This window comes from Anolis sagrei, chromosome 6 (genome assembly GCF_037176765.1).
Source record: "Anolis sagrei isolate rAnoSag1 chromosome 6, rAnoSag1.mat, whole genome shotgun sequence".
NCBI lineage: Eukaryota > Metazoa > Chordata > Lepidosauria > Squamata > Dactyloidae > Anolis > Anolis sagrei.
Window position 1 is genome coordinate 104,343,324 of NC_090026.1, and position 19,302 is coordinate 104,362,625.

At 41.7% G+C, this 19,302-nt stretch overlaps 1 protein-coding gene across 2 annotated transcripts in view; it reads left to right on the plus strand.

The window, feature by feature from the left end:
• The first annotated feature begins 979 nt into the window (after positions 1-979).
• Positions 980-19,302, plus strand: part of STEAP4 (STEAP4 metalloreductase) — a 37,629-nt gene continuing 19,306 nt past the window's right edge. The window contains exon 1 of one of the 2 annotated variants that reach the window (XM_060782303.2): positions 980-1,164. The gene's annotated coding sequence lies outside the window, so the exon portion shown is untranslated. The remainder of the gene's footprint in view (positions 1,165-19,302) is intronic. The other variant, XM_060782302.2, reaches the window with a different exon arrangement.

The following is a 19,302-nucleotide window of genomic DNA, read 5'->3' on the forward strand; positions in this document are numbered from 1 at the left end:
CTGATGTCTCTACTCTTCACTATTTTATCGAGACTGGACATTGCTCTCCTCCCAAGAAGTAAGCGTCTTCTGATTTCCTGGCCACAGTCTGCATCTGCAGTAATCTTTGCACCTAAAAATACCTTGTGAGGACAGTGAGTGCCATCCAATGTTTCTGGGCCACCTCACCTGGTGAACATGGAATGGCCATGTAAACAGTACCATCAGGAAAAATTCAAAGCAATCCACAACCTTTAAAACAGGGTTCAGGACTAAGTTAAATAGCCTTGGCCTACATTGACATGAAACAGTTCCATGTATTGTGCACTGTCATGGAGCTGATTTGCTACTACATCCTTTGAGATAAAGGTTCGGTATAGATGCACCCTGTGTTCCACTGCCACTCCTAGGTAATTATAGAGCTCCATAAAAGCTCTTGCTATTGTAGGAACCTCTGTTGACATCAGAATGGGCTGCCCATGTAAACAAGAAGAAGAAGGGGAGCAATTGCTTGTCCTAATAGTGGTACTAACACTTGTTAATTTATAACCATGAGGACTCAATTGACCCACAGAGTTGACTGGATGTGCTGTTGGCCATTCATAGTCTCTTGCATTAACCTACCTCACAGGAGTGGGAAACAATGTGATATACTGCCTCTCTAGATTTCTTACAGAAAATAGCATTACATAACCAATCAAAAAGCAAATGTCACCAGGAATTCGCTCACAAAATCTAAAATACAGGCAAGTATTGTTCCTGTAACTACCAGCCATCTTATTGCATTGCAAACAATAATAATTAAAAGGACCAATAGAACAAGGAGTTGGCAAGGAGCCACAAGGCTAATGCTTGCCAATGTGTGAATGTAAGTAGCCGAGACTGAACCTCACCCTGCCAAATACTAAGACAGGGATTTTCCCTGTGGCTCTTATTGGGAAATCATGTCTCTGCTCTCAGTGTACACACGCCTTGCAAAATGTTAGATCTTCCCTTCTATCCCCTCCCTTTTCTGCCTCTGCTGTCCAGCCGATAAATGTCCAGGAGTATGCAAACTCTTCCCCATTCTGTCCTGAGGAAAAGGGAAGCTTCCGCAATTCCTCCAGGCAGATGCTGTTGGAGCTGTAGTTCTGCTCAGGCTCTGAGAGGGAAGGGAAAACAAACACGCATTGAAGTGTGGACAAGGTAAGTTTCAGCTTTTAGAAATGGAGACGTTTGCTATGCTTCCCAGAATGCCTCCACTAGCAATTGAATGTGATTTTTAGAAACATACACTTTCTTCAAGTTAGTCTGTGTTGTGCTGACATAATACACTACAGTTACTGCAAATACTTTTTTACTTTCCTTCTACTGGTAAGAATGCAAAGGGAGGGGGGCGATTTCAATAGCATGTTGAAAATTTGCAAATAGACAGTAGGAAGGCTGGACTCAAAGTCATACAGAGATGCACTGACAACCAATTGTCTAGTGCAGTGGTTCTCAACCTTCCTAATGCTGCAACCCCTTAATACAGTTCCTCATGTTGTAGTGACCCCAACCATGAAATTATTTCATTGCTACTTCATAACTGTAATTTTGCTACTGTTATGAATCCTAATGTAAATATCTGATATGCAGGATGTATTTTCATTCACTTGATCAAATTTAGCACACTTGACTAAATTTGAATGCTAGTGGGAGTGGGGGGGGGGGTTGAATTTGTCATTGTGGAGTTCTAGTTACTGAGATTTATAGTTAACCTACAATCAAAAGCATTCTGAACTCCAGTAATGATGGAATTGAACTAAAATTGGCACAAAGAACTCCCATAACCAACAAAAAAATACTGGAAGGGTTTGGTGGGCATTGACCTTGAGTTTTGGAGTTTTAGTTCACCTACATTCAAAGAGCACTGTGGACTCAAGCAATGATGGATCTGGACCAAATTTGGCACAGATACTCAATATGCCCAAATGTGAACACTGTTGAAGTTTGAGGAAAATAGACCTTGACATTTGGAAGTTGTAGTTGCTGGGATGTATATCTAACTTACAATCAAAGAGCATTCTGAATTCCACCAACAATAGAATTGGGCCAAACTTCCCACACAGAACCCCCATGACCAACAGAAAATACTGTATTTTCTGATGTTCTTTGGCTACCTCTCTGACACCCCCTCGCAACCCCCTCAAGGATCCCAACCCCCAGGTTGAGAAACACTGGTCTAGTGGAATCTTAAAAACACATTAATCAGTCATGGCATAAGTTCTTTTTATTGACATGAGGTTACTTTATTAAGGACCCTTCTTCAATAGTGGGAGTAGATATTTCCCCACTTGAAGTTATTTCTGACTTATGGCAATCCTAAAGCAACCTATCATGAGGTTTTCTTGGCAGAATTTGCTCAGAGGGGGGTTGTCTTTGCCTTTCGTAGTGGATGAGTGTGATTTGCCTAAAGTTAAATCATGGGTTTCCATAGCTAAGCGGGGATTTGAACCCTGGTCTCCAGTGCTGTAGTCCAACATTCAAAGCATTACATCACACTGGTTCTCAGTGAGTGAACTAAGGCAAATACCTATTCTAGAATTTAGTCCCAGGATTGTAATGTATTTAGTATGTTACAATCTCTTTTATCCACTTAAGGGTAAAAGCAAATTGTGATGTGATGTGATGTGATGTGATGTGATGTGATGTGATGTGATGTGATGTGATATGTCATGGGTGGGAAATATTATTATTCCTCATAATCAATATAAGAGGGTTCAACTGGAGAGGGAATCTCAGATCCCATCCTTGTGTTCAGAAGTTCCTCTAAAATATGGATAGCCAGATTCCCTTTGTATGAAGGAGTAACCCTTTCTCACACTGATCCCTTCATATACTGGCCAAGTGTGTGGATGGTCATAACCAGGGGTAGCCTTAACTGCCCTATACCTCTTGGTCAAAACCCTGCTGCTAGTCCTGGCTAGAATAGACCCATTGGACTGACTGAATAAATTTACTTGGAAATTATCAACAGGATGCTAACTAATCTTCATAGAATCATAGAATCATAGAATCATAGAATCAAAGAGTTGGAAGAGACCTCATGGGCCATCCAGTCCAACCCCCTGCCAAGAAGCAGGAATATTGCATTCAAATCACCCCTGACAGATGGCCATCCAGCCTCTGTTTAAAAGCTTCCAAAGAAGGAGCCTCCACCACACTCCGGGGCAGAGAGTTCCACTGCTGAACGGCTCTCACAGTCAGGAAGTTCTTCCTAATGTTCAGATGGAATCTCCTTTCTTGTAGTTTGAAGCCATTGTTCCGTGTCCTAGTCTCCAAGGAAGCAGAAAACAAGCTAGCTCCCTCCTCCCTGTGGCTTCCTCTCACATATTTATACATGGCTATCATATCTCCTCTCAGCCTTCTCTTCTTCAGGCTAAACATGCCCAGTTCCCTAAGCCGCTCCTCATAGGGCTTGTTCTCCAGACCCTTGATCATTTTAGTCGCCCTCCTCTGGACACTTTCCAGCTTGTCAATATCTCTCTTGAATTGTGGTGCCCAGAATTGGACACAATATTCCAGATGTGGTCTAACCAAAGCAGAATAGAGGGGTAGCATTACTTCCTTAGATCTAGACACTATGCTCCTATTGATGCAGGCCAAAATCCCATTGGCTTTTTTTGCCGCCACATCACATTGTTGGCTCATGTTTAACTTGTTGTCCACGAGGACTCCAAGATCTTTTTCACACGTACTGCTCTCGAGCCAGGCGTCCCCCATTCTGTATCTTTGCATCTCATTTTTTCTGCCAAAGTGGAGTATCTTGCATTTGTCACTGTTGAACTTCATTTTGTTAGTTTTGGCCCATCTCTCTAATCTGTCAAGATCGTTTTGAATTCTGCTCCTGTCCTCTGGACTATTGGCTATCCCTCCCAATTTGGTGTCGTCTGCAAACTTGATGATCATGCCTTCTAGCCCTTCATCTAAGTCATTAATAAAGATGTTGAACAGGACCGGGCCCAGGACGGAACCCTGCGGCACTCCACTTGTCACTTCTTTCCAAGATGAAGAGGAAGCATTAGTGAGCACTCTCTGTGTTCGTCCACTTAACCAATTACAGATCCACCTCACCGTAGTTTTGCCTAGCCCACATTGGACTAGTTTCCTTGCCAGAAGGTCATGGGGGACCTTGTCGAAGGCCTTACTGAAATCCAGGTACGCTACATCCACGGCATTCCCTGCATCTACCCAGCTTGTAGCTCTATCGAAGAAAGAGATCAGATTAGTCTGGCATGACTTGTTTTTGATAAATCCATGTTGACTATTAGCGATGACTGCATTTGTTTCTAAGTGTTTGCAGACCACTTCCTTAACAATCTTTTCCAGAATCTTGCCCGGTATCGACGTGAGGCTGACCGGACGGTAGTTGTTTGGGTCGTCCTTTTTTCCCTTCTTGAAGATTGGGACCACATTGGCCCTCCTCCAATCTGCTGGAACTTCTCCCGTTCTCCAAGAACTCTCAAAGATGGTTGCCAATGGTTCCGAAATGACTTCCGCTAGTTCCTTCAATACTCTTGGGTGTAGTTGATCTGGTCCTGGGGACTTGAACTCATTAAGAGCGGCCAGGTATTCCTGGACGACTTCTTTCCCAATTTGGGGTTGGATGTCCTCCAATCCCTCATCCACTCCATCTTGCTGAGGTTGAAGACTCTCTTTTTGTGAGAAGACCGAGGCAAAGAAGGCATTAAGTAGTTCTGCCTTTTCCCTATCCCCTGTCAGCATTGCCCCATCTTCTCCTCGAAGAGGTCCTATCGCCTCCTTGTTTTTCCTTTTTCTACTGACATAAGAATAGAAGCCCTTTTTATTGTTTTTAATGTCCCTGGCAAGTCTGAGCTCGTTTTTTGCTTTAGCTTTGCGGACCTTTTCCCTACAGGTGTTGGCCATTTGTTTGAATTCTTCTTTGGTGATTTCTCCCTTTTTCCACTTCTTGTGCATGTCTCTTTTGTGTCTTAGCACAGTTAGAAGTTCTTTGGACATCCATTCTGGCTTCTTTGCACTTGTCCTATTTTTTCTCTTTGTTGGCACGGTTTGCAATTGCGCCTTGAGTATTTCACTCTTGAGAAGTTCCCATCCATCCGTAGCTCCCTTGTCTTTTAGTATCTGTGTCCACGGAATGCTGCTCAGCGTTTCCTTCATTTTTTGGAAATCAGCTCTCCTAAAGTCCAAAATGCGGGTTTGACTTGTCTTAGTTTCGGCCTTCCTTTGTACCTCAAATTGCAGGAGCACATGGTCACTTGCCCCTAAGGATCCTACCACTTCGACCGCATCGATCAGGTCCTCCGCATTTGTTAGGATGAGATCAAGAGTAGCCAATCCCCTTGTTCCCTCTTCTACCTTCTGGACCATGAAATTGTCTGCAAGGCAAGCGAGGAATTTGTTGGACCTTGTACTCTTGGCCGAGTTTGTTTTCCAGCAAATATCGGGATAGTTGAAATCGCCCATGACTACTACATCTCTTTTCTGTGCCTGTTTGGTCAACTGTTGGCAGAAGACTTCATCAAGATCTTCCTCCTGGCTTGGGGGTCTGTAGTAGACGCCTACAACGACATCTTTTTGAGTCCCAGTTCCCTTGATTCTTATCCAGATGATTTCAAGCTGGTTTCCCAGATTGCTGTCTTGAATTTCTTCTGCAGCATAAGAGTTTTTGACATATAAGGCTACTCCGCCTCCTCTCCCCTTTGTTCGGTTTCTGTGAAAGAGGTTATACCCCTCGATATCTACATTCCAGCGATAGGAGTCATCCCACCAGGTTTCAGTGATGGCTATGATATCATATTTGTGGTGTTGTGCTAGAAGTTGGAGTTCGTCTTGTTTATTTCCCATGCTCTGTGCATTAGTGTAAAGACATGTGAGCCCCTGGAATCTTCCCTTGAGCTGTTTAATTGGGATTATTGTGCTTTTGGTACGTGGTCCTTGTTGTGTTTGTGCAGCCCTCCGTTTAGCCTTCTGGCGATTCCCAGACATTATGGGTAAAGTAGCGTTCGCAAGGCTGTTGTCCCCCTCCCCCGGTGGACCTAGTTTAAAGTGCGTCTAATGAGGTTTGCGAGTCTGTGAGCAAAAAAGTGTTTTCCTACTTGTGTGAGATGCACCCCATCCCTTGCCAGTAGGCCATCCTCCTGGAATAGCAGGCCATGGTCGAGGAAGCCAAAGCGTTCCTCCTGACACCATTTTCTAAGCCAGTCATTGACCTGTACTATTTTTCTGGCTCTTGTGGGTCCGTGTCTTACAACAGGGAGGAGGGATGAAAAGACCACCTGTACATTACATTCTTTTAGCATTGCTCCTAGAGCTCGAAAATCATTTGTGATCTTTTGAAACGTATGCCTTGCAGTATCATTGGTTCCTACATGAATCAACATGAGGGGAGGACGGTGATAGGGCTTGAGGAGCCTGGTGAGCCTCTGAGTGATATGGTGTATTTTTGCCCCCGGTAGGCAGCATATTTCTCGAGCCATCCCATCTGGTCTGGAAATGACAGCTTCCGTTCCTCTAAGGAGGGAGTCGCCTACTACCAAGACCTGTTTACTTTCAGGAATGACAGCGCCCCTTTTGTGCAATGTAGTGTGTAGGTCTCCAGATGCTCCCAGTGCATGGGTTATCTGAACAGACACAAACACATCAATTTTGTATGCCTTTAGGTCAGCCTAACTTTATGTATTGTATGTTTTCTGAGGTTGGTTATTTTGTGCTGAATGGCTTTGCTCCCAGACAAGTAGGCACAGGGACTGGACAGCAGCCTAAATCAACAATAGCTATGATTCAAGGACAGCTGTGTTAGACTATTTCGGGAAATATTTCCAGTAGCACTGTTGAAACTGAGTATTTTAAGTATAGGTTTTTCTGGTCTCCAGTCCAATTAATCAGATCTAAAGTCCACAAAAGCTTGTGCTTGTTGTTGTTTATTTGTTCAGTCGCTTCCAACTCTTCGTGACCTCATGGACCAGCCCAGGCCAAAGCTCCCTATCGGCCGTGGCCACCCACAGCTCCTTTAAGGTCAAGCCAATCACTTCAAGGATAACATCCATCCATCTTGCCCTTGGTCAACCCCTCTTCCTTCTTCCTTCCATTTTCCCAACATTATTATCTTCTCCAAACTTTCCTGTCTTCTCATTATGTGGCCGAAGTACTTCATCTTTGCCTCTAATATCCTCCCCTCTAGTGAGCAGTCAAGCTTGTGCTAGGAATGCCTTTTTTCTGAAAGATACATTTTCCCATTAAACAAGCCAACATGGTTACAGAAATAGAGTAGTGGGCAACATTTAGTTACCATTTCTGATAGGTTTTCGATAGTGGAACAGACCACGTAATGCTCCACTACACAATATCCATTTTAATGCTGTTGTATGGCTCCCATTCTGTGGTGTGGTGAAGTTCTATCCAGAGCATGGAAAAATTACTTTTGTGACCAGCTCCCCAAACTCCCTATCCAGCTCATTTCACTTAGACCCTTTCAAAGTAAAGTAATAAATACGTAGGATCCTCCTTGGAAGATGTTGCTGTATATGCTGAAAAATTCTGAACAAGAAAATCAATTTTCTTACATATTTGTGTGTATACCCACATGTGTGTGTGCACGCACACACACTACTGCCTTGTCAAAAGTCATATGACTTATTTCACCCTGCAAATGAAAAAAGATTCACCTTGAATACTCAACTATATTTCATACGATTCCTTGTATTCATAAACACATCTTCAAAAGAAAGCTAGTCCCACGAATGATAAAGACTCACAGCTACAAATTGCAAAATATTTTTTCCCCAAAAGCTCTACATTTAGGGAAGAGCATGAGAGCTCCACAGTAGAGAATTCTAAACATCTCCCTTAATTACAGATTCCAGGATCCTATAGGATTAGGATAGAATTGCTATAAATATCTAGTGTGGATATTCCCCTGCACAACTGTTGATATCAGCAGGCACTTGTTTGCCCATGCCTCTACCTCAAGCATGGGCAAACTTGGACCTTCCAGGTGTTTTGGACTTCAACTCCCACAATTCCTAACTGCCCCATTTCTATTACCATTGATGATGATCTCAGAATATATTTACACTAGCACCACGGTTGTCAAATTTTGATCCTTCAAATGTTGTGGACTTCAGCTTCCATAGTCCCTGCCTGATGACCAAACTGGCTGGATCTTTTTTGGAGCAGAAGTCTGAAACAGCAACTTGAATTTGAGAACTGCAGTTGGCCCTCCATGTTTGTGGGTTTAATTTTGGAGATTTGATTAATATATTCTCTCTGGGAATCTCTAGAGAACTCACCATAAAGCCCTGGTGAAGCATCCCACTTTTCCGGGATTCTGGAGAGGAAAGAGGGCACAGAGGGACGAATCTGTCACTCCGTGCACAGATCCCTCTTGGTGACACTTTCCCCTTGTTGAGAAGGAAGCATCCAGCGACACTTTCCCTCCAGCTGAAGGAAGGGCTTCGATGGGGAGCTTTCTTGCGTCATCTGATGGGCAGTGAGCCCATCAGTCCTCCAGATGAAGTGGAAGTGTCCTGGGATGCTAAAATCACCCTATCTGATGGGGTGGTATGTTCTCCAGCAACACTCTGTGGTCAACTTCCAACAGAAGTTCACCATAGATTTGTGCTGCAAAACTTGGAGATTCCTAGAAAAAAATAGGCATTTGTAGGTCCTCCAGCATGATTCTATGGAGAACCTAGAGGTTCCTAGAGAGGTATTATCTCAGGTTTCTTTTTAAAAAAAAGCTCTTTCCCCATGTTTTTTCCACTTCTGTGGGGTTCCTGAGTCTCTAACTTCCACAAAAGTGGACAGTTACTGCCTTGATTTAATGCAGTTTCTTAGACCTTAGGGAATTCTATATATTTTAGCTAACAGTCAATCCCAAGATTCTGTACGATGGAAGCATAAGAATTAAAGTTGAATAATTAATGTCTTTAACACACCATTAAAGTGTGCACTGTAGACACTCTTGTTCTTGTGTAAGTCCACGTTCAGCAGCCCAGCTAGCTTCCCAAACTATTAATGTCAGCAACTGAAACTTTCATAAAGGTATGACCTGTATCATTATATCACAAGGCTTTCAGCATTCAATACAAGTGTTTGTGTGTCTTTGAACAGCCTCAGTGGAGGGTAACCACGCATGTTTTTAAGGCAGTCTTATTTCAATGGGGATTGTAATGTGAATGTCCAAATGTACTTTCGCTGGAATGCTCATTGACATGACTAAGAGTTCTCCCCCACTTTCTCTCACACAAAAACAATTATTTACATATATAGCACAAAAGTGGCTCAATCTAATCCTCAGAGTTAGAAATAATGTCTTCCAACTTCACAGAAATCATAGATTATTTCAGTGATTCGACCAGAGAAGTGCATCATATGTCTTTCAAAGTACTGAAATCTGAAAAAAAAAATCACTTAACCATGAAGAAGTAGTTTTGCAAAAATGTTTCTGGTCTTGTGCTCTTTAGATTTATTAAGTATTTCTATTTTATTCTACACTAAGACAATACTGAATGTTCCTTAAGATTCCATTGTAATATTTTTGTATGCAACTGGAATTTGTGCAGCGTTATTGTATGAGACTACTCTAAATCACCAGTTATCAACCAATCTAGGAGCTTGGAAGGTCATTCTGCCCCATTTTCCCCTTATAATGCCACAGCATCTACTTTCTTAAAAAAATTATACCATTTAAAAATTGCAACCATCTGAAAAATATAACTGTAGGCATTTCTTACAGACTAGAGGTTTATAAAGGTTTTTCAAATATGAGATTTTCCAAAGAGGTGAGATGGAATATTTTCAACAGTGTTAAGTATCATCTGTATTAAATAAAATAGAATGATTATAAGAAAAAATAATTAACACTCATCTGGAAGGTAGAGCAGGCATGGGCAAATTTGGGCCCTCCATATTTTGCGGTTTTAAGGATCCATAGATGGGTTTATAATTGTGCGATACTCAACTTTAGTACATGTACATGTTGTCCTTCCCCAAATATGTTGGCTGAGATCCTGCATTGTCAGGCATAATGGAGGGCCTTCACCACAAAAACCCCATACTATTATATATTTGTGTATAAATCTATAAATTTAAGTCACAAAATTGACTCTAAAAATTTGGACAGGGCCAGGTTGATGAATCAGTCAGGTTGATGATAAGTCAGGTGGTCACTTAGGTCACCTGATTGCTCACAATATCTGGAAAAGGTAATGTGAAATTTTCAGGATGAAGGGTTTGGTGTTGCATGCAAACCTTGGCATACATATAATATCATTGCAGACATTCTCAGATTGGCACTTCAACCCCCCCACCCCCACCCCCTTGCTCTACCAGCTTCACTTTTTTAAAGAACAGGAAGTTAATCCAAACAACGTGAAACATAGAAAGGCTATTTACTTATTATTTATTTATTTACCACTTTCATATACCGCCTTTCTCAGCCCAGAGGCAACAAAAAGTGGTTCACAGACGGCAACAATTTGATGCCACAATAGTTATAAAATGCAATCAAAACAATTATAAAATACAATTGAAATATTTATCATATAATATAAAAACGTACAAACCCATAAAAACATAGTCATTCACATCTCCTTACTAAAATCATTATCCAATTGCATCGTAATATCTTTCAATAATTTCATGTTTACTTGATTATGCTGCATTAGCGAAAACTTGCTCGAAGATCCAGGTTTTAACCATTTTACAGAATGTCAGAAGGGAAAGGACCGATCTTTTATCCCTGGGAAGGGTGTTCCACAGCTGAGGGGCCAGCACTGAGAAGGCCCTGTCTCTCAGCCCCACCAAATGCATCTGAGCAAGCAAATATGCAAACATCCAAATGCATCACAAGAACTTGTTTTAATGCAACTGCTGTGGTAGTGTGACAAAATGTAATCCAATGTGGCAAATGTAGGCACATAATAGAAAATCCCCTTGTGGCTGCTATATAATGGAGGTCCTGTATGGCTTTCCTAATAGAGTTCAGTTTGGATTAAACCAGATGGATGTGACAGTAAAGGCAGGGCAGGGATATTATACAGAGGAGCTGGGATACAGTCCTCGTTGTAATAGTCTTCGTATATCACAGACTCACCAGCACAATATACTGCACTCGTGTCAATTCAGCCTTAAGGTTTAGATTCCTGAGTCACATTCAGTCATTAACAATAGTCATCATGAATTCCAAAATTACAAGATCATAAATCTAGTTTACAACCTTGTCAGTATTGAATACACTGCCAGCCATTGTTTTCCTACAACTCTCATTATATTCAAACATAGGACCACACAGTAGCTACTTCCTTCTCAACAACACTTGGAGAACCCATACCAAATAATGACAATTCAATTACATGATGGATTTGGTTCTCTAGGAATCAGTTTCACCACAGGAATATGTTTTGAAAGGAAGGAACTGGTTAAATAAGGGCGGGCTTTAGTATTCTGGTTTCTGCTGCAAAGTAGGAAAGTGCACTATTTGCCTTTTCATGAATGAAACTGCTAGACCATAATTAAATATGGATGTGCTGACAGTAATTACCACATACTTCTGTTTATAGCATCATTGTAGGATGAACCCAAACATCCTGGCATGCCCCGTGCTTTACCAGAAATTAAAATTAGAGTGACCTGGTGGAAAAGGACATGGGCTTCCCAAGTTTTAACAATTTTGTTGAAAAAGGATTTTCAGCAATTGGTGTTTTTTCCCTTCTCATCCCTACATGACAAGGTAGCTTGAGAGCCTTCCTTCCCCTGTATAACTGTAAGACCATCACAAACCCTGTCATCTTTTGCATACTATACAATTACTTACTCTTTGGCAATACCTAAGGTGTCGGAGGTTCATACATATGTTCAAGACACATGTTAACAATAGAGTAGGGAATGCAATAATCACAGCTTGGGATGCCTGCATAATTTTATTATGGCCTACATAATTATACATATACTGTCAGAGAGTTTGTGAGTCCAAAGGTAACTGGTGTTATTGAAATGTGTGATGATACCCCTAGACCAGGGCGTGGAATCTTTGGCCTTCCAGATGTATTTGGACTTTACTATTGACCTGCTGGAGGTTGAAGTCTAAAACACCTGGAGATGCTTACCCACATCTGCTATCTGAGAGCCAACCCTCACCCCATAAAAGCACTGCTTGATGCCAGTAGTGCATCCACACTGTAGTATTAATGCAGTTTGACACCAATTTAACTACCATGGCTCAATGCTATGGACTCATCGGAGATGCAGTTTTACAAAGTCCCTCCCAAATAGTGCTGGCTCCTCACTAAACTACAATCCCACAATTCCATGGCAGTTCAAATGGTGTCAAACTGCATTAATTCTACAATGTAGATGCACCCTCAGTCTGTTTTAACTCACCATTTATTCTTTTGGATATTAATATTTGTATCACATAGAGGGCAAAACTCTTCCAAGTGATTTCACATAAGCAATTCACATACATATATATTTCAATTATAGCGTTATACTTTTCTGTACATATATTGGATTGTATATGTTGATGTCCCACCCTTTGGTGAAAAGGATATTATACATGTAGTACCGCGGTGGCACAGTGGGTTAAACCGCTGAGCTGCTGAACTTGCTAACCGAAAAGTCACAGGTTCAAAACCGGGGAGCGAGGTGAACTTCAGCTGTCTGCCCCAGCTTCTGCCAACCTAGCAGTTCAAAAACATGCAAATGTGAGTAGATCAATAGGTACCACTCTGGCGGGAAGGTAACGGCACTCCATGCAGTCATGCCAGCCACATGACCTTGGAGGTGTCTACGGACAACGCCGGCTCTTCGGCTTAGAAATGGAGATGGGCACCAACCCCCAGAGTCAGACACAAATGGACTTAATTTCAGGGGACAACTTTTACCTTTACCTAGTAGTAGTAGTAGTGGCACTACTATAATATGCCAGTGTGTTAGATATAGATTTTATATATTGATTTTAATGGACATCTGTATGTCCCATCAGCCAAAGGAATCAACCCATCTTCATTTCTACCTATCTAGTATTGTCTTCATGCTGTCTGTGGACATGAAATGCCTACAAGCTAGGGTTTTCTTTAGGCATTAGTTGGCTATGAATTTCTATATAATCCTTTTGTCAAAGGAAACAAAAATTCCCCCCATTTCATCTTCCCTGCTGCCCATCAGTTTCTGACTCACCCCACTTCTTCTAGAAATACTTGTTCCTCAGGTGCAGAGTGTGCCTCCTTGGAAAGAGGCTCCATTGTTTGTTGTCCACCCAACTCCCAGACACGAAGCCAAGTTCTTGAGTCAGCTGTCATTGTTTCTAGCCATGTGTAGTTTGTCAGATTATGGCAGAAGAATGTTTTTGATCTCACAGCACAAGATGTTGTATTATGCTGCTCTCAAAGGCCTTTGAGTGCAGTGCCCAGCGAAACCAGCCATGCAGTTCCAGAAACAACAAATCAGAGGAACAAAAGGGTTTATTTTATGTTTTTGACAAAGAACACCTGCTCTCCTGAAGAGAATGGTAAAGAAGTTATGATTGTTCAATATCCTACATCAATTTCTTAGCTATGAATGGGTCATTAGGTAATGTCTCCTGGACTGTCCAAGGCAAGCCCACCTGAAGAGCCAGCAATCACAATGAGTGAAAGCATCCATTCAGCTGCCAATCAATGTACAAGGTTGATGACAGCAAGGCTGTGATGAAGAATTGCAATAGGTGTGTTGTTTCTGATGGTCAGTTTCACTTCTTGGAATCATCATCTTCTATGAATGCCAATCAACAGCTAAACAGACCTCCTTCACTCAAGGTGATTGATGGCTCTTAAGACAGGCTTAGGGAGACATTTACGATCAAGCAAATGGCACCACAGTGATGAATACATAGTGTGACTAAAAATGGAGCAGTTACAGGTCTGTAACTAAGCTATGGCAGTAGAGAATGCAATCATCATCATCATCATCATCAGACAAAAATAAGTTTAAAAAGCCCAGGCAGAGACATGAAAGTAAGCATTGATGTGCTAATTAACCCAGTATCCGAATTAGGGGTACATTATAGGAAGCTTAGAATATAAAATGTCGATTCCTGCTGTGTATCTGAACTTTAAAAACAGTAGCACTGTCCTTTGGTTAAGATAAAGATGCCAGTTTGTGGTCCTTCTGCTTCTGGAATCAGCCTTATTAGAAGAACAAAATTTGCTCAGGAGGAATTCCATGTAAGAAACTGTTCCAGCTGACTTGTGAATATTATTGCAATGTTAAAAATGTCCTTCATCAGTATACCAGTGGAGGCCAGAGTCTCCTATGTTAGTTAGATGGTGAATACATTCTGGAATGTTGTAAAATCTGGTATCCAATAGGGTTGTGCATTCATGGTAAACCCATTTCATGTCCCAACTTTCAGTGGGGGCCCTGATTTGTTTTTTGGGAGCATCCCGAAATCAGGGGGCAGATATCTGTTTTGACTCTGGGGTGCCAAAATATCCATTTTCTATTGGCCCATTATGTGGTGGGGGGGATTCTCAGCCTCCCCTTCCTGTCATTTTAGGCATTTAAGCTGATTTACTCTAGAGGAGAGGTACTCATCTGCAGGCAGGCACATGCTTTAAGGAGGCTTCTTTTTAGCTGTTTCTTACTCTAGAGGAGATGCTTGGTTGCAGGCACTCAATGCACTTTCTGGGCCTGCTGCATGCCACATGTACTTTCCAAGGCAAGAAGGCATCAGGCAAGTTCTCTTACTCCAGAGAAGGTGCTTGGCTGCAGGCACTTGTCCACACTTTCTGGGCCTGCATGCCACACACACACACACTTTCCATAACAAGTAGACTGCTCACGAAAAGCAGGCGAGGAGCTGGGATTGGCTTCCACTTGCTTTCATGTCAAGCTGATTTTAGTACCAAGAGGGGGCTTCCCGTTATGTGCTCCTGAAGGTAACGAAAGTAATGAAAGAATGGATGAAATGGGAGAAACGAATTCCACATACATCCCTAGTATCCAAGGTGCTGAACTTATTTGAAGATCAGTGTGCGGCACTCTGGATAGCTCTTACGGAGCTATCCAGAGAAGATGCGTCATTTAATTCATCTTTCCCACCACTGCAGCAGGGCAGAAGACAAAGTGAGTTTTGTGAAACACAGCTCTGTCTTCTAATATTCTTTAGCATTTAGTACTTAAGATGGTTGCCTCCATCTACCTAAGGATAGGGTCAGCTTTGGAACACAAAGCTTTCTACCCCATAGCATCTCAGTCATTGTATTTGTTTCCATTCCTATAGGTAGAATGGAAATTTTATTTTGTCTTTTGTTTCCTACTATATCCGTGAATAGTTGCTAGATATTTTTATTCTGTATATTTTAATGGGTACACCTTTTAAAAAACTTAACCAAGCTAAGTATCTCCTCCAGGGAAGGCCTTTTATCAGACAAGTGAGGTGGCTGGCCTTAGGCAACTGATTTGAAATGTTATGAAATGGTAGCATGTTTTTAGTAAATGTATGATTGGTGTTATTGCCCCGGGAGAGCAGCTTGTGAAGTTCGGTTGTTTTGTAGGCTTGCCTTAAGTATCAAAATAAGCTGAATGGCATTTTCAAAAGGAGGGGGAAAACTAGAAATATGCTATAAAATCTGTCTCCTCACTACCTCTGTAACAGCTCCCCAAAAGACCTTACAAATACTTCTGAAACAAGTTGGGCTATCTATTTCATGGTAGAGGGGAGTGAGACTTCTTTTCAGATTCTGAGACTCCATCTCTCTTTCAGATCTTGGATACTCTGCATTTTGATTTTGCAGTGGATAGACTTTTGAATATTTTGGCTGACGCTCTAGGACTCGGGGCTTTTGAATGCAACTCTCCACCTTTCAATTTGCTACTTCAAGCTAGGCATGTAAATATCAATTAATTTTATTTCCATTGCATTCCTCAGAATCCCACCAACATTCTCTTTCCACCCAAATTCTATCAGTGAGATTGGGTTTTTTCCCCTTTTCTATAAGGAAACTTATGCATATCTCAGTAGGCACTTCTTAAGGTATATCCATGAGCCTTTTCTAAATATGCTCCTTTTTTGATCCTGCATGTTTTGTTGCATGTAATCTGAAACAAAAACAGAGGGAAACAGTGCTTATGTTTTCCTCATCACATACTTTCTTTTTGGGAAGGATGTACATGGTTTCACTGATAGTGTCATAAATTATAAATTGGATTAATTAGTTGAAGAAACTCACTTGACACCAAATTCTTTTCCATCATTACAAAATAGGAAGAAGGGACACTTGTGCCCATGGTTAGAAGATCAGGCACATAGTCTAAGCAAATGGGTTACTTTGCTCTCCCCTCTTCCACTGGAATTTCCTTTTCCTTTTCTTAATTTTGCCTGTTCTTTGGCAAACCAAAGTTCATTTTAAATATTTCTCATATTGATTTGAAAACTTGGTGCTTTTTCTTCTTTCTTCCTTCTTTTCTTTTGTGTAGGTCAAAGAATAATATTTCCAAATTCCAACTTTAATGCAATACTCAACAAGAATGGAAAGAAAAAATGAACACAAGCATCAGTTGGAATGGGAGGGGGCATGTGGCCATAATTCAGAAAGTCCCAATATTATGTCACTTCCAGGTTCAAGTTTCAGCTAAGCAATTTTAATCTTTGCTTTGCTGTACTTCATGTTTGTTCATGTTGGAAGGCATTATGCAATACTGATGAGTGCCAAGAACAAGTGTGCTTATTGTGGATTTTTTTGCAAGCAGTTTACCAGCACTAGCTGGCAAGAAGACTCAGTTGCAATATCGAGGGAAATCCCACTCACTTTAGAACTAGAATGATGAATGTTGCTTTCGCTGCTTGGCAAAAACTGTCTGTGACCCAGGTCTCCTCTGATCTCAGTTATCAGCATTACCACTACCAGTAATAGAGCACCCTTTCAGCCCATACTGTCTAGCATTGTACAGAATAGCATGGCTTGAAGTGAGCTCATTTTAAACAAGTGCCAAGTCCATGGATGACCCTTCCATTACGCAAGATGGGGCAGCTATCTCAAGCAGTAGATATCTAAAAGCAGACAGCAGTAGCAAGTAATGGGGGACAGAGCTGTTTGCTTGTATGTGACATAGCCTGCTGTGTGCCTCCTTATAACTCCGATTTGGCCTTGCACATGCAGCTGCATAGCCCTATGAAACAACTGGTAATATTGCCTATCAGATGTTTCACAATGTCTGTCCGGAAACCAGCTTAACACAAACATATCACTTAGCTTGCCCTACCCAACTAAGTAATACCTTGATCATGTTCAAAAGTGGAGCTTAGGGAACGAGGGGGAGAAGCAAGGGAGCACTACAAGTCTCACACAAAATGTAACACAATGTGGACTGCGTGAGCAATAGTAACCCTACTGTATAGTAACCCTCCTGGATGGCCCAGGAGAAATACTTGTTAATCAGTGGTAGGGAACTTGTTGTTCAACCACAACTCCTAAAAAGCCCAGCCTATCACAACCAAGGGTGAAAGATGATGGAAGTTCAGTCCAAGAACATCTGGAGAACTACAAATTCTCCAGATGTTCTCTGGTCCCTTCACTCAAGAAAGACTAAGGTAGGGACACCCTAGCTGAAGTAAACTCCTTCTATAGATAGCTCATAATTCACTACCTTCCATTTCCATATGGCAGTGGTTCTCAACCTGTGGGTTCCCAGATGTTTTGACCTTCAATGCCCAGAATCCCTAACAGCTGGTAAACTGGCTGGGATTTCTGGGAGTTGTAGGCCAAAACACCTGGGGACCCACAGGTTGAGAACCACTGATGTAGGGTATAAAATGTTCAGCCCAAAGGCCGTATGTATCTTTTGCAAGAGTCAAAAGTATCCAATCAGACTAATACACACATCCCACTCCCTAATATCCTGAAAAAGAAATACGATCTATTAAAATATTTGTGGTATCCTGACAAGTTAAATTCCTTTGCACACTTCATCCAGAATTGTCATAATGGGTCATTGTCATTTTTGGTTGCCAAAAATGCCAACCACTATGACATTCCGCTCTCCTCCAGAAGTCTGGAAGTGCTGAAAATTGGGTGCTATAGTCCTCTGGTTTCAGAACATAGATTTCCATATTGTAAAAGGTCTAGTCATGTCTGACCCGGGGGGGGGGGGGGGTGCTCATCTCCATTTCTAAGCCGAAGAGCCGGCGTTGTTTATAGACACCTCCTAAGTCATGTGGCCAGCATGACTGCATGGAGCACTGTTACCTTCTTGCAGAAGTGGTACCTATTGATCTACTCACATTTGCATGTTTTCGAACTGCTAGTTGGCAGAAGCTGGGACTAACAGCAGGAGCTCACCCCACTACCTGGATTCAAACTGCTGACCTTTTGGTCAGCAAGTTCAGCAGCTCACTGGTTAAACCCACTGCGCCACCCTTCCATATTGTAAGATTACAATAAAATACTGACTGTAAATCAAGCAATGATATGTGAATTATGGTTTGATGTAACATAATCATCATGAAAGGCCTCAAGGCCACACCAATAACAAGCATTTTAAAAATGCAAGCAATTGTGTTGATCCATATCAACCAACAACTTCTACCAGCTTTCTTCATGGAGTCATTAATGAATATGATTTTCCCAGTCAAACCACTCCCAAATCCTTTTGCATCAGAATCAGGAAGGCTCACAATAATATGTTGTTGCTTAATAAATCCATCCACATGGCCCATCCCACACACTTGTTCTTTTAAAGACCACAACTAAGCTCAAAGGAAAACAAGGAAGCATAGCAAGTTGGCAGATGATATCTATCTTTCTATTGATTGAAAAGATTTCAGTTCTTGTGTTGTCAAAGGCTTTCATGGCTGGAATCCCTGGGTTGCTGTGAGTTTTCTGGACTGTCTGGCCATTTTCCAGAAACATTCTCTCCTGATGTTTTGCCCACATCTGTGACAGGCATCCTTAGAGGTTTTGAGGTCTGTTGGAAACTAGGCAAGTGAGGTGTTTTCTCCCACCCTGGACCTTCCAAAGATATATAAGCATCACAGCTCAGAAAACTCACAGCAGCCCATTTATATTCTTGTCTTTTGGAGCTTCGCTTAAAAAGAGTCTCAACAAGAACTTGAAAAAGTTGTTTTGAACTACAATTCCAATTTGAGTAGTTTGGAGAGTTATCATCCAAAACAGTGTGTTTTTTGCACTACAGAATGACAGCACTATGATTTTACCTAAGCTGCCATGGCATGTCAGCTGGATTTGTAGTTTGGTGAGATTCAGGAGCTCTTTGAGTAGTAATTCCAAATATATCTTCTAAATGGCAATTCCCAAAATGTCAGTACATCTTGTCTTGTCA